The following is a 15,308-nucleotide window of genomic DNA, read 5'->3' on the forward strand; positions in this document are numbered from 1 at the left end:
CCACTGCAGCCTCCACCCTCTTCTACCCCCTCTTCCCCCTGACAAGGGGCGGAGGGGGCACAGCGGGACGGGGACGCGGTGGGAGCTGCTGTTCCGGGTGCTTCGGCGCCCGTTCTAGCTCAGTGCTGCCACCGTGTGGCCGCAGCGCGGCAATGCAGGAAGGGTTTAAAGATTCTCCCCGCGCTTAAAACAGCTGCTCCTTCCTCCTTTTTCCTACCCAAGGTTGCGGGGGATTCCCCGAGAAGGGGAATCTGGAACGAGCGCTCTTATTGACAGAGCCGCGCGTCGCTCAGAGCGTGGCAACCAACCAGCGACGGCAAAGCGCCGGGGGGTGTGGGGGGGGGGCAGCGAGTTCTTTCATTAGCTAAAGTGCACGTCGCTCAGAGGCAACAGCTAATCAGCGCATGCAAGGCGCCATGGAGCGGTCCACACAGCGAACTCTCCCATTAGCTGAGCCGCGTGTCACTCAGTGCTGCAGCCAATCAGCGCTGGAAAAGCGCCGGGAAGCGAGTGCTTCATCGGGATCTTCCATTGGGTGAGTCAGGCATCACTCACAGCACGGCAGCTAATCAGAGCTTCTCGAACTCCAAGGGGCGGGCCCGGTGGCGAGCACTCCCACTGGCTGAGTCATGCGTCTCTCAGAGCACAACACCAAATCAACGGCTGCAGAGCCAAAGGGTGGTTCCAGCAGCGAGCAATTCTATTGGCACGTCCCTCAAACCCTGCAGCCAATCGGCACCGGAAAGACGCTAAGGGGCGGGCGCTGCACGGAGCGCTGCCATTGGCTTAGGCATGGATCACTCAAAGCATAGCAGCGAATCAGCACCAGAAGACTTGGCAAAGGGCGGGCGCTGGAGCAAAGGCTCCCATTAGCTGAGCTCTACATCGCTCAGAGCACAACAGCCAATTATCGATGGCAAAGCACCAAAGGGCGGGCCCTAAAGCGAGCACGTCCATTGGCTCTGCCATGTGTTGCTCAGATACGTAGAGCCAATCAGTGCCAGAAGAGCCCTAAGGGGCAGGCCCTGCAGCCAGCACTCCCATTGTCTAAACTGAACGTTGCTCAGAGTGCGACTGCCAATAAGCGTCGGTAGAGCACTTAGGGGCGGGCCCTGAAACGAGTACTCCCATTGGTGGAGCTGTGCATCGTTCAGAGCATGACAGCCAATGAGCGCCAGAAGAGCGCTAAGGGGCGGGCCCAGAAACGAGCGCTCCCGTCGGCTGGGAGCCCTGTGCGCTTCAAGGAATGGGCCAGGGACTCAGTGCTGCCGTGCCGCGGCCTCAGAGCGGTACTGCAACCTGGGGGAGCGCACAGGGCCGGGCTAGACGGGAGGGGCGGGAAGCGGGCGGGCGGGCGGCACCTTTCAAAGATTGGCTCGGATCCGCTCGGCTTCTCTCAGCTCCGCCCGGCACCGTTCGGCACGGGTCGGCTCTGCTCTTTGCTGCCCTTCCACCCGCCGCCGGCTGCGGCCAGTGGGATGCAGGCTGGGGCTGGGAGAGGGACAGCGTCCCCCGTCCCCCGCGAAGCCTCCCTTTCCTGCCCGGGGTGCCCGCGTCCACTGTGTCCCTCACGTCTTCCTGCGTCCCCTAACAGCCCCGTGAGCCCTGGCTCGGCCTCGCTCAGCTCGGTTAGGCTGCGTTCGGCTCCGCTCAGTGCGGGCAGACTGCCAATGGGACGAGCCCTGCGCAGCGCACTCCCATTGGCTCAGCGGCGCCCAAAGCACAGCGGCCAATCAGCGCCGGCAGAGCGCTGTGGGGGCGGGACCAGGAGGGAGCCGCTCCTGGCGTCGCCATGCTGTACGGAACGCATGCTCAGTAACGTCACACGGCCGCCGCCATGCTGTACGGAACGCATGCGCAGTAACGCAACACGACCGCCGCCATGCTGTACGGAACGCATGCGCAGTAACGCCACACGGCCGCCGCCATGCTGTACGGAACACATGCGCAGTAACGTCATATGGCTGCCGCTATGCTGTGCGGAACGCATGCGTAGTAACGTCACCCGGGCGCCGCCATGCTGTGCGGATACGCATGCGCACTGGCTCCTCCCGGGCGTGTCTCTGTTTCGGTTGTGCTCCGCCCGGCTCGGCGTGTGGGGTGCGCAGGGCCGGGCTAGCCGGGAGGGGCGGGGCAGGGACTGGGCGGGCTTTTCTCTTTTGTCTGGTTTTATGTTTAGGTTCTCTAAGGCAGCTTTATTGGACTTGATTTCTATCCTCATGACTCACATAAGACGTGGCTGTATGTGATGGGAAGACTGCTGGGAAATGGCAAGAGGAGGATCAAGGAGAAACAGTGGAACACGCCCTTTAGAATTTGCTGCTCATTTGGCTGCTGAGAAGGAGTCGTCTCTGAATTTGCTACTGCCTGAGACAGATCAAAGAAGTTTTATTAATAAAAGTTCATTTCTACGTAAATGGTGGGTGGGAATACGCTTATGTAATGGGATGTAACTGTGATCGATATGCTTCAAAGGACTGTATCTCAGGGGCTGAACATGGGAGGAATCTTTTAATCTGTATGGGTTTTTCACAAGGATAAGTGACATTTAGTGGTTCAATAACATAGATAATTTTATATAATTTAAATCAAGCCTGGCTGTCATACATTGAACTTTCAATAAACCACCATTTTATATTTAGGAGTAATTTCTTATTACCCATCCTAAGTGGGATGCTGTTTTTGCTATTAAAAGGGTGGGTCTTGTTCAAAAACCTCTGAAGGTACTAGTTGAGTTGGTTAAGCCTGTGGTCAGTACCTAGGTACAGCCGAAGAGTTTGCCCCTTAAAAGGTCTCTTGATTGAAAGCTGAGTCTCCCCTGTTGCCAGAGCATGAAGTGAAATAAGGGGCCACAGAAGCCTTCCTTTCTTTTCTGGGTTTCCAACAGTCGTGTGCTTTTCTTTGTGGTGCATTTGAGCCTTCTAGCATCATTTCTTCTGTGAGTTTCAGATAATGATTTTGGTTGCGGGTTTGCTTATTTTAGTCTTGGAGTAAAATTGGTTTGGAATGTGGCAACTTCAGAGAAATGTTACCACAAACATTTGCAGTCAATGATGTCTTGTCTTTCTTTGTTCTTGTTTTATTATTAGAGGTAGGGATATATTGAGGCACAAAGGATTTAGGCTCAGCCTAAATGAGATTTCCAATGAAGTTTTAGCAATAGCTGTTACTGGTTTTCCCAGAGCTGGTTTGTTTAATTTGGGTTTTGTGTCCTAAGCAGTTGAAAATTATGTTTGCCCAGATTTTTTTTTAAGAAATACGCAAGGAAACTGCATAGGGAAGAGTCAGTAAACTATTCACTAGTAAGGCTGTGACAATTGTGCCAGGCAAGTTATTAGAAATGGTAACAAACAAGGGAATTACAGGGTATGGATGAGTGTGGTGTTTGTATGGGGAAATCCTACTGTACGCATCTGTCAGTATTTTGAGGGAATCTGCAACCATGTAAATTAGGATGGTTTGGTTGACGCTGCATTATCTACTGCTTATATGATGTTTTCTCAAGAGCAGGAAGAAAAAGCTGTTCCTATACACTAGCTAAAACTATGTATAGTAGGTGGTGTTCAGGTCCATTGACTTATTGAGAGTATTGGGGGGGTGGTGGGACCCATTTAAGGCATTCCAGGACCCCTCGAGAGACCCCGGGAACACTTTAAGGCATTCCAGGACCATTTTAGGATCCCTCTAGAGCCCCCTGGAACCCCTTGAAGACCCTCCAGGACCCCTCTAGGATCCCCAGGACCACTCTGGAGTGGTTTGGAACCACTTTAAACCCTTCCAGGACCTCTCTAGAGCTCCAAGAGACCCCTTTAAAGCCTTCGGGAACTCCTCTAGAACCCCTGGGACCTCTCTAGAGTGGCCTGGGATGACTTTAACTCTTTCCAGGGCCCCTCGAAGACACCCAGCAGTCCTCTAGGCCCCCTTAGAAGCCTTCTAGGACCACCAGGGCCCCTTGAAAGCCCACTGGGACTCTTTTAGGGCCTTCCAGGACCATTCTTGGAGCGGAGCTGCAGGAACCTGTTAGAGACCCACAGGACCCCTCTAGGACCCTCTGGACACCTATAGAATACTATGGGACCCTTTTAAGAACTTCCAGGACTCCTGTAAGAACACCAGGACCCCTCTAGAGCCCCCTGGGACCCCTTTAGGACCCATCTAGGACCCTCTGGACAGCTTTAGAGCCCCATGGGACCCATTTAAGGCCTTCCATGATCCCCTCTTAAATTTGTAGGACCCCTCTAAAGCCGTCTAGGGGCCCTTTAATGTCTTCCATGACCCTTCTAGGACCACCAGGACCCGTCTAGAGCCCCCTGGGGCCTCTTTAGTGCCTTCTAGGACCTTTCTAGGACCCCCAGGACCCCTCTAGAGCCCCCTGAGATCCCTTTAAGGCCTTCCAGGACTCCTCTAGGACCACAAGGACCCTTCTAGAATCTCTTGGGACATAATTAAGGCCTTCTAGGACCACTCTAGGATACCCAGGACCCCTCCAGAGGTCCCTGGATCCTTTTTTATGCCTTGCACGACCACTCTAAGTATCCCAGGACCCCTCTAGAGGCCCTGGGACCCCTTTAAAGCCTTCCAGGACCTCTCTAAAACTCCCAGGACCCCTCTAGAGCTCCTTGGGACTTAATTAAGGCCTTCCAGGACCCATCTAGTACCTCCAGGATCCCTCTAGAGGCCCCTGGTACCTCTCTAATGCCTTCCAGGACCCCTCTAAGACCCCCAGGGCCCCATCATGGGACCCCTTTAGGGCCTTCTAGGACGCTCTTGGACTTGAACGACCTCTTTCAAAACCCACAGGATCCCTCTGGAGCCTGGTAGGACCTCTTTAAGGCTATTCCAGAACTATTCCAGGACTCTCTGGACCTATCTAGAGGCCCCTGGGGCCCCTTTGAGCCCTTCCAGAACCTATCTAGGATCCCCAGGACCCCCCAAAAGAGCCTCCCAGGACCACTTTTAACACCTGCAAGACTCCTCTAGAGCCCCAGAGGACCTTTTTAAGGTCTTCCAGAACCTTTTCCCACTAGTCTTACCATTGCATACAGCCATGTGTTTTGTGTGGTCTTCAAGCTAATATGTCCAGGCTGACAAGTACAATAAAGCTAGCTTAGAGAAGCTAAAAATGAAAGCAGACCCCAGACATAAGAGGGAAGGCTGTGAAACTCCTATATTTACATCAAATACAGACACAGTCTTTGGTTTTATCAGCTGAGTTGCACCCCTTTCTCTCACAGAACTAACTCAATATATCACTGCTGCAACATCATTAGTCAGGCTCCGATTGCAGGGATCTGTGAATCTCAGGCACGTACAAAAAGCAAGTCAGCTAGGGTCCGGTGCCTCTAAGTTACAGAGTGCTGGGGCAGAAAGGGAGAGAGGGGAAGAAAATACCCTAAAGCTCTGCCACTTTAGACATCTGGATGATATCAACACACAGATCTTTTCATCAACACTTCTCTGAGCAGGAGCTTAGAAGAAAATTTCAGAGCTGACTGGTTAGAGGAGCACAGGGGACTGCTTAAAAAAAGAGAGGCGTTATGAGCCATGCAGGCAGAGAGAGGATTAAAAAAAGGGCAGGAAATAGCAGAAAAGATCAGAAATAGCAAGATGAGCAAGAAAGGGGCCTGTCAAGGAACAGAATAAAACAAAAAACTAGAACAGCAACAGTGAGGAATACAAAGGGATAGGAAGAGAAAGAGCAAAATGGAAAGAGAGAGAGGCAGGCAAGGCACTTGCAGGCACAGAGGAAAAAAAAAGCCTCCAGGGATCAGGCCAGTGAGATTGTGGGGAAAAAGAGAAGGAAGCAGATTGGGAGAAAGATGGAAAAGGAAAAACCTTATTAGCAGAGGTTTGGATTTTTCGTTGACTTACCAGTGAAGTTTGCTCTAGTATCGGTCACAGCGGTTGTTACCTCCTCCTTGTTATCCATTGTGGGTTTTTTATGGTCATTGAGTTTCCAGTTTAGGTCTTTCAGTTGTCAAATCCCAACCTTTTGAGTTTTTTTCATTGACTGACTGCCTCTGTAATTCCTTTGGGGTCTTTGTAAATTATTGGCCTTGAGCGCCTCTCACCACTGTTGTGCTGGGCTTCTCTTCTCTGCTTCTGCCTTTGGGCTGTCTCTATTGCTGCATGGTGAGTGTCCTGTGTTTTTTTGCCTTCTGCGTCTATCATCTTTACTAGTTTTGAACGAGAATATTTTTGCAAGTTTTTTTGCTCACTCCTGCGACTGAAGTCGGGTAATTTGCTAACATCTGGATCCCCATGGCTCACCTTTCTTTTGTCCTGGGTATTGCCACTGTGTTCCTATGAAGGCAGTGGTGGGGAGGAGAGGGAAGCAGATCGCATAGAGTTCTGGGGCACCAGTAAGCTATTCAGGTTTATTCTCATCTTTGTGGGGCTGACGGTGAGAAGGAAGTTCAGTATGCCTCTAAGAGCAAAGCATTATATGGCAACTCTGTGAAATATTTACCTTTAGTTTTGAAGTGCAGTGCAGGCTACCTTAGGAACGGGAAGAGCATTTGGGATGAGCTGGGTAGTAGGGAGAAGGAGCACAGGACAGACTTCTCACAAGGACAGTAACTTTGTCTTGGTATCTTAGTTGCCCGAGGTGATAACAGCTGCAGCATTTGACATTAGAAACAGTGCAGAGCAAGTGAGTGAACAATATGGCAGTTAGGCAGAACAAGTTGTTCTCTGAGAGACAGACACTGACCAGTGCAGTTTTAGTTTTCCATTTGCTTTTCTTGCAGATGGGAAAGCAGAACCTGTTGACTGTAAGATCATCCCACATATCTGATGCTGCTGCTGTTTTTTCAGCTGAGAATGACTCCTGGCCTTCTAAAAGTTAAGTTGAGGGACCAGGGCTGGGGTGGGCTGTGGCAGAGAGGACAAGGTTGGGAATGGCAGGGAGGTAGTTTAATAGTAGCACAGGGAAGAGGGCCATGCAGGCAGAGTTCTCTTTGGGCAGGTAAAGGCAGACGGGGCTCCTTCTCAGTCTAAAGCTACCATGTGCCAGGCAGAGTGGTTCCAGCCTGGCTGTGGTGGTGGTGTTGTTGTGTTGAAGGCGAGATTTCATGTATAGCTTTCGGTGTAACTCTTGTACAGTAGTGTTTTGAGTGTAACATGTATTGACTGTAGCTCTGTTGGGTGTAACTTGTGCTGTGTGTGATTTTATTGTATTCCATAGTTTTGAGTAGAATTTGTACTGAGTGTACAATTTTGAATCTAGCTATTGTAATGAGTCTGTGTTGAGTCTACCTCCATTGCATTGCGTTGTATTGAATAACTGTACTGGTATTGCATAGTGTTTTGTTGTGTCTTACTTTCTTGTGTTGTATCTAACCCTGCAACTGGTTTGTAGTGTTTAACTCTGTAGTGCCTTTTGTTGCCTAACTGTTTGAATCTGCCGTATAGTCTTTGGCATCTAAGTCTGTAATGTTGTCTTGTATCTAACTCTGTAATGTCATGTTGTGTCTAACTCTAATATTGCATTGTGTCTAACTGTAACGTTGCGTTGCATCTGGCTCTGTAACGCTGCGTTGCGTCTGGCTCTGTGTCGCCCAACTCTAACGTTGCGTTGCGTCTGACTCTGTGTTGCCCTACTCTAACATTGCGTTGCCTCTGACTCTGTCGCCCAACTCTAACGTTGCGTTGCCTCTAACTCTGTGTCATCCAACTCTAACGTTGCGTTGCCTCTAACTCTGTGGCATTCAACTCTAACGTTGCATTGTATCTAATTCTGTAACGTTGCATTGCATCTAACTGTAATGTTGCATTGTGTCCAACTGTAACGTTGCATCTGACTCTGTAACGTGTTGCATCTAACTCTGCATGGCATCCAAATCTAATGCTGCATTGTATCAAACTCTGTAATGTTGTGTGTGCCCCATGGGGCCGCCCCCTCCCCCAGACACCATCGCCACCCATGGACACCATCCCCTCCCACCGCATCGTCCCCACCCCTGGAAGCCATCCACCACACAAAAACAACCACACCGCCACGTAAATGGAACAACGCCCCTCAGGTCGACCGTGGCCCCATGTAAACAGAACAATGCCCCTTGCATCGACTATGCCCCCTGCATAAGCTGAACAATATCCCTGACGTCGACCATGCCCCTGCGTAACTGGAACTCTGCCCCTTACATCAATCCTGCCCCCTTTGTAGCGCAAACCCTAACACATATGTATACCATGGCCCCTGTAACTGGAACCACGCCCCCTACATTGACTGTGCCCCCTGTGCAACCATAACCACGCCCATTGTCAACCACGCCCACCGTATCTGGGACCACGTCCCCACATAACCAGAACCACGCGTCTATGTCGACCATGGCCCTGACATGGACCACACCCCCTACATAACCAGAAGCCCGCCCCTTATGTAGACGCTGCCCCCCCGCATAACTTGAACCCTCTCCCTTACATCGACCCCGCCCCCGTTTAACTGGAACCATGACCCTGACGTCAACCCCGCCCCACCGCGTGACCGGAAGTACGTCTTTGATGTCAACCCCGCCCACCCCGTGACCGGAAGTACGCCCCAGACGTCAAACCTGCCCTCTGTGTGACCGGAAATATGTCTTTGGCGTCTGCCCCGCCCACCACGTGACCGGAAGTCCGTCCCTGACGTAGTCTCCGCCCACAGCATGACCGGAAAGTCCGCCCCGATGGTGTCCCCGCCTACCACGTGACCGGAAGTCCGCGTCTGCCGTCGGCCCCGCCCACCACGTGACCGGAAGTATGTCTTTTGCGTCGGCCCCGCCCACCAAAATTAGGGTTAGGGCTATTAGGTTTAGGGCTGTTAGGGGTTAGGGGTCAGGCTTTAGGGTGAGGGTTAGGTTAGGTTTATGTTAGGATTAGGGTTAGGAGTTAAGGGTTAAGGCTACTAGGGTTAGGCGTTCGGGTTAGGGGATTAGGGTTAGGGCGTGGCCGTTAGGGTTAGGGTCAGGGTCATTAGGGTTAGGGGGTTAAGGTCATTAGAGTTAGGGCTGTTAGGGGTCAGGCTTTAAGGTGAGCGTTAGGGGTTAGTGTTAGGTTAGGTTAAGGTTAGGTTTATGTTAGGGTTAGCGTCATTAGGGTTAGGGTTACGGTTAGGCTTAGGGTTAGGAGTTAAGGGTTAAGGCGGTTAGGGTTAGGGCCATTAGGGTTAGGCATTCGGGTTAGGGGTTAGGAGTTAAGGTCATTAGGGTTAGTCGTTCGGGTTAGGGTCATTAGGGTTAGGGGATTAGGGTTAGGGCGCGGCCATTAGGGTTAGGGGGTTACGGTCATTAGGGATAGGGTCATTAGGGATAGGGTTAGTAGTACTGAGAGGGAGCATGTGTTTGAGGACCACAAGGGACTGGATTAAAGAAAAAGAGAGAAATTAGGAGCCCTGCAGAAAAAGGGTTATAAAAAAGCACAGTGATTAGCAAAAAAGATCAGTCATAGAAAGAGGAGCAGGAAAAGGGACTGTCAAGACACAGAATGAAAGGAAAAACTAGATTGGCAATAGTGAGGAATACAAAGGGATAGGGAGAAAAAGAGAAGGATGGAAAGAAAGAAAGGAAGGCACTTGGAAGCACAGAAAAAGAAAGTACTCCAGGGATAAGGCCAGTGAAATTGTGGGGGAAAAGAGAAATCTATAGATTGGGATAAGGATGGAAAAGGAAAAAAAGAACTATAGCCATAGGACAGAGGCAGAAAACTGAAAAGGGAGAGAAAACAGAAGAAAAAAATAAAAGAAGAGAGGCAGAGGGAAGCCGGGGGGGGGGGGGAGGGGGAGTGGAGGGGAAATGTGAAAGAACAAGTAAAAGAGCAAATACCCTTATTTCCAGTAAAGTTCCTTTTTTGCATTCAGTGCTTTTCTTGTTGCAAATGTAAGGCAAAGTTAATAAAACACAGCTGCTACCCAGGCTCTATTTATGCCTTTGAGGGGTTTGCCACACCCTATTCCCAGGTGGTGGGTATGGAGGCCCAGGGGTATATAAGCTACAGGCCTTCTGCTAGGGAGTCATTCAGCTTCTGGTCTTCCTTGAGATCAGTGCTCTACTACTCTTTCAATTCATTGCAGCTTTGGGGTAGGTTAAGCTTTTTTGGTAAGGTTTTTCTTTGGTTGGTTGGCTTTTTTTTTTTTTTTTCCCCTAGAATTTCTGGTTATGGGACAACTTGTTGCTGTTCTTCATTCCATGTGGGATGATACTTTGGCTCTAGAGCTTTTGCAGTTTGTAACAGGCACCTTGTAGGTTATAATAATCTGGAATTTATTTTGCAAGCCTAGAGTGGGAGTTTGAATCTGTGGGCTGGCAGAAGATAGAAGTGGCCAGCAGAACACAGGGAAGGGTTTAGAAGCACAGCTCTTAAGGAGAAGCAGCATAGGAGGGTTAGGGGGCTAAAAAAATAGCACAGGTGCCCTTGGGAATGAGCAGGGTTCCTTCTCTGACCATTCAAGAGAGAGAAGGACTTTAATGGCTTGGGGGATGGTCAGGGGAAGCAAGATGGGTTCATTGATCTTTCTCGGTTTAGTTTAGCAGACAGATGTGAGGGCCATCCATATTTGCCCTCTCTGCAGCTGATGGGTGATACGATGAAGTTGAGACACAAGGTATGGGTCATCTTGACCTTTATGCAGCAATCGTCTGGTTTGAACATCAGATAAGTTTGATCTTGAAAAGCATCAGCTACACTCAAAATGTAATCTCTAGGGCTACAAGATCTCTCTCCCCTTTTGCCTTCTACTTCCCGTGTTCCCCCACTGACTTCTTTGGATGCATCCTGTCTCCATCCATCTGAATGTCAGAGACCTTGCTGCTTAAAGGTATGGAGTCTGTGCTTTTCTGCAATGCAGGATTCTGTCCCTACTTTCCCTTGCATCTCTCAGGGAAGAGGATGGATGTTATCTTAGCCTGTGACGGTTAGCAGCAGAGCAACTCTTCTTCATCTAGTCTGTGGGCACGCAAGCCTCCCTTATTAGCAGAGTCTTGGATTTTTCCTTAACTTACAAGTGAGGTTTGCTCTAGTATCATTTGCAGTAGTTGTTACCTCATCCTTGTTATCAGTTGTGGTTTTTACAGTCATTGAGTTTCCAATTTAGGTCTTTGAGTAGTGGAATCCCACCATTGTGAGTTTTTCCATTGATTGACAGTCTCTGTAATTCAAGTCTCCATTGCTGCATGGCAAGTGTCCTGTGTTTTTTGTCTTCTGTGTCAATCATCTTTACTGGTTTTCAATTAGAATAGTTTTGCAAGTCTTTTTTTTTGTTCATTCCTGTGACTAAAGTTGGGTAATCTGCTAACATCTGGATCCCTGTGGCTCATCTTTTGTCCTGGGTATCACCACTACTGTGTTCCTATGATGGGAGCGGTGGAGAGGAGAGGTAAGCAGACCACATGGAATTCCGTGCACCGGTGAGATAGTCAGGCTTATTCTCATCATTGTGGGGCTGATGGTGAGGAGGATGTTAGATATGTCTCAAAGAACAAAGTATTATTTGGCAACTTGGTTAAGTATTTACCCTTGGTTTTGCAGGTGTTGTGCGGGCCACCTTGGGAATGGGAAGAGCATTTGGGATGAGCTGAGTAGTAGGGAGAAGGAGCATGAGACAGACTTCTCACAAGCACAACGGTAATTCTCTGGGACTTAGTTGTCCCAGGTAATAATGGCCGCAGCGTCTGACGCCAGAAATGGTGCATAGCAAGAGAGCAAGCAATGTGGCAGTTAGGCAGAGCAAGTTGTCGTGCAAGACACTGATATTGACCAGTGCAATACTGACTGTTGGCACTGTTTTTCTTCCATTTCATTTTCTTGCAGATGGCAAAGAGGAACCTGGTGACTGTAGGATCATCCCACATAGCTGATGCTGTTGGAGTTTTTTCTTTTTCTGCTGAGGATGACCACTGACCTTCTGAAAGCAAAGTTGAGGGGCCAGGGCTTGGGTGGAACTGGGAAGAGGGGAGAATGTTTGGGATGGCAGGGAGGGGTTTTAAAAGTAACGTAGGGGAGAGGACCATGCAGGAAGAGTCCTATTTGGGCAGGGAAAGGCAGAGGGGCCTACTTCTCAGCCCAAAACTAGCACGGGCAGGGCAGTTCCAGCCCACATCTGTTGTCATCTAGTTTCTGTAGTCTGTACGCCACGTCTTAAGTTTTCTGCAGGTCTTGATGTCCTCTTTGCACTCAAGGAATGCCGGACATGCCTTGGGCACCATGTCTAGGGTCCTGAATGCTTGTACTCATCAACGCAGTGTTGATCGGGCACTGCTCTTCTTGCGTCGCATTCCTAAAGCATGGATCGGTCTTGTGTTTTGGAAGTTTGGGATCAGATGCGAGAGGTCTGGAACTGTTAAGGCGTCACTGAGCATCCGAGTGACTTTTTTGATATTGTTTTTCAGATGCAGAGGGACGACCTGTGTGCCAAATGCCGCTGATGGACTTGTGGGTGGAGCACCATAGGGAGGCGAGTCGGCTGTGGTGTAGGTGGGAAGATGTGGCCAGTGGCAATATAAATAGCTGATCTGCGTTTTCAGTTTGATCTTAAAAGCATCCCTTGTTGTTTGTGCATTACAGGTGGAGAGCAAGCCTCAACATGGCAGCCTGAGATGATGGATGCTGGGCAGGAGAGCCGTCAAGGTAACATAGCAGGAGATGGGTATTGCTGGGGGCAGCTTCTGCTTTGCGTTAGTATCCCAAGTACCTCTCTTCTTTTGCAGGTGCTACATGCAGCCTCAGAGGGGTGGAGCTTCATGCTGAGAAATGGTTTGAGCGGTGAGGAGGTGGTTGTCCAAATTGGTGTCTAAGAGCAATGTAGTATGCAGCAACTTCATTGAGCATTTCTCTTTGATTTTGCAGGCGCTGTGTGGGCTGCCTTTGCAATGGGAAGAGCAGTTGAGGTGAGCTGTGTAGTAGGGAGAAGGAGCATGGGACTGATTTCTCAGAAGCACAACAGTAATCTTTGTGTCTGGCTATCTTAGGTGCCCCAGGTGATGATGGCTGCAGCATTGGGTGTTTGAATTGGGACGGAACAGGTGAGCAGAATGTCTTGGCCATTTAGCAGTGGGTGTAGTACAAGTGTTAGCACTGTGCAGTGCGATGCTGAGTATGGGTACTGTTTTTCTGTTTGGTTTTCTTGCAGATGATAATCAAGAGGAACCTGGCAATGCAGGATCGTCCCAGTTAGCTGACTCGTTTTGAGCTTTTTCTGCCAGGGATGGCTTCAGGCCTTTGGCCCTCTGAAAGTTAAGTTGAGGGGGTTGTGTTTTGGGGTTGGGAAGAAGGCAGAATGTTGAGAATGGCAGAGAAGGGATTTAGCACATGGTAGAGGGCTGTGCTGGAAGAGTAACCTTTTGTGCAGGTATAGGGAGGGGTTCAATCCTCAGCGCAGAGCTAGCGTGTGCCAGGCAGGGTAGTTACAGCCTGTATCTGTTGTTGTTTAGTCTATGTAGTCTGTCTGCCATGTATAAAGTCTTCCACAGGTCTTGATGTCATCTTTGTGCTTAAGGCATGTGCCACGTGCCTCGGGCATCATCTCTAGGGTCTTGAATGTCTGTTCTCGGTAAGGTGCCAATCGGGCACTGCTTTTCTTGCATCACCATCTTAAAGCTTGGATCGGTCTTGCGTTTTGGAAATTTCTGGTCAGTTGTCTATTGCATAGTCATTGCAGGACATGTCAGCATCCTCAATAATTATTCATCCATTTTCCTAAAGCCCTGTTTTGGGACTTCTTCCACGCATCCTCCGTTTTTAGGCCTTTAAGCAGGGCTTCTTGCACTTGCATCCTTCCAGTTGCAGCCATATGTCTTTACATGGCCTCAGTATTCCACTCTTCAAGAGCTGCTGTAGATTCTATCTTGCAGCTCCCTACATCATCTCAGCCAATGCAGACTCTTGTGTGCGAGTCATTCTTGCTGAGTCTTCTTTTGTTTCTGCATCATGTCATTGGTCTTTTGTGCAGAGTTTGTCTGCATGTGTCTGTGTCTGGCTGGAACTGCTCTGCTTGAGCCATAGAAGCAGTAGTTGGTGGGAGAATAGCAGTAAGAATCTATATTTAATATAGATACACGCTTGGACTTGGAACGCCAAGGCCATATGGTCCATTACAGAGCAAGTAGCCACAAATGTATCAGGTGAGAAGCACTTCTGCTCAGCTATGCAGCCACAGAGGGGATGACTAAAGCTGTCTCGGATATGCCCCTGTAGTGTTTGTAGAACAGCTTACAGTCTAAGGCCAATAAACTTGGTATGTGTTTAATATTTAATATTTCATTTTATCCTGTTTTTTCCTGCCTGGCTGTAGTGTGAAATAGAGATGGTATTCCTAAATGTAAACATTGTCTGGAATTGTTTGGCTATTGCTGACTTATTGAATATTGTGGTTTTTTTCAGGTGCAGAGGCACGAGCTCTAGCACCAAGGGGTGATGATGGAGTTGGGGTTAGATTCCTGTAGCAAGGTGGGTTGGCTGCAGTGTTGGCAGTTACATGCAACTGGTGTCTACATGACTAGTAATTGTATTTTGGTTTTATTTTTTCTCTTTGAAGATGCAGAGCAATGAGCAAAACAGCATACCGGCACGGGAGCTGTCTTGGGCAAGAAGAACAACGGTGAGTTATGTGAAGAAACAGTTACTGTTCATGTCCTATAGTCTGTGGAGTTATAAGCCTTCTTTGCCTATTACAGGTGGTGTGAGAGCCTCGATGGGACAAGAGAAGATGGTGCCACCTGAGTGGGCAAGCGGTCAAGATAAGAGAGCAGGACATGAGGAATAATGACTGCGGGCAGCCTATGCTTTAGGGTAGTATCTGAGCATGTCTTGTTTTGTCTTCTGCAGGTGCTACATGCAGCCTCAGAGGGCTGAATCTTCATGCAGGCAAATGGTCTGAGAGGTGAGGAGGTCGCTGTCTAAACAGGTATTGCAGGGCTAAATTTTACAGAGCAACTCAGCTGAGCATTTCTATTTGATTTTGCAGGTGCCATGCGGGCTGCCTTTGAAACGGGAAGAGCATTTGAGGTGAGGTGGGTAATGGGGGGATGGAGCACGGGCCTGTCGATTTCTCACAAATGGGGTGCTGTGTAGCACAATGCTGACTGCTGGCACTGTTTTCTGTTCTGTCTTCTTGCAGATAAAGAGAAATGTGTTGACTGCAGGATTATATCAGGCAGCAGATGTGACTTGAGCTGCTTCTGCCAAGCATGGCTCAGGCTCTCGGACCTCTGAAAGCTAGGTGGAGGGACTAGGGCTGGGGTTGTGCTGGGAAGAGGGGAGGTGACTTGTAATAGCAGGGAGCGGTTTGAGAGGTAGCATAGAAGAGAGAACTGTGCAGGAAGAGTCCCCTTTGG

General features: G+C 49.5%; 3 long non-coding RNA genes across 3 annotated transcripts; all 3 read left to right on the forward strand.

Annotated features, from left to right (window-relative positions):
* Positions 1-10,510: 10,510 nt before the first annotated feature.
* LOC128849274 (uncharacterized) lies at positions 10,511-11,884 on the forward strand. The gene is made up of 4 exons (XR_008447294.1): positions 10,511-10,582; positions 10,683-10,795; positions 11,257-11,353; positions 11,788-11,884. It is a non-coding gene; the product is annotated as an uncharacterized LOC128849274 (long non-coding RNA).
* A 654-nt stretch (positions 11,885-12,538) lies between these two features.
* On the forward strand, positions 12,539-13,209 carry LOC128849275 (uncharacterized). Its single transcript, XR_008447295.1, has 5 exons — positions 12,539-12,603; positions 12,684-12,738; positions 12,823-12,863; positions 12,945-12,998; positions 13,106-13,209. It is a non-coding gene; the product is annotated as an uncharacterized LOC128849275 (long non-coding RNA).
* A 1,144-nt stretch (positions 13,210-14,353) lies between these two features.
* LOC128849264 (uncharacterized) lies at positions 14,354-14,762 on the forward strand. The gene is made up of 3 exons (XR_008447286.1): positions 14,354-14,421; positions 14,510-14,572; positions 14,649-14,762. It is a non-coding gene; the product is annotated as an uncharacterized LOC128849264 (long non-coding RNA).
* Positions 14,763-15,308: the final 546 nt, after the last annotated feature.

Source organism: Cuculus canorus, chromosome 27, assembly GCF_017976375.1.
Source record: "Cuculus canorus isolate bCucCan1 chromosome 27, bCucCan1.pri, whole genome shotgun sequence".
NCBI lineage: Eukaryota > Metazoa > Chordata > Aves > Cuculiformes > Cuculidae > Cuculus > Cuculus canorus.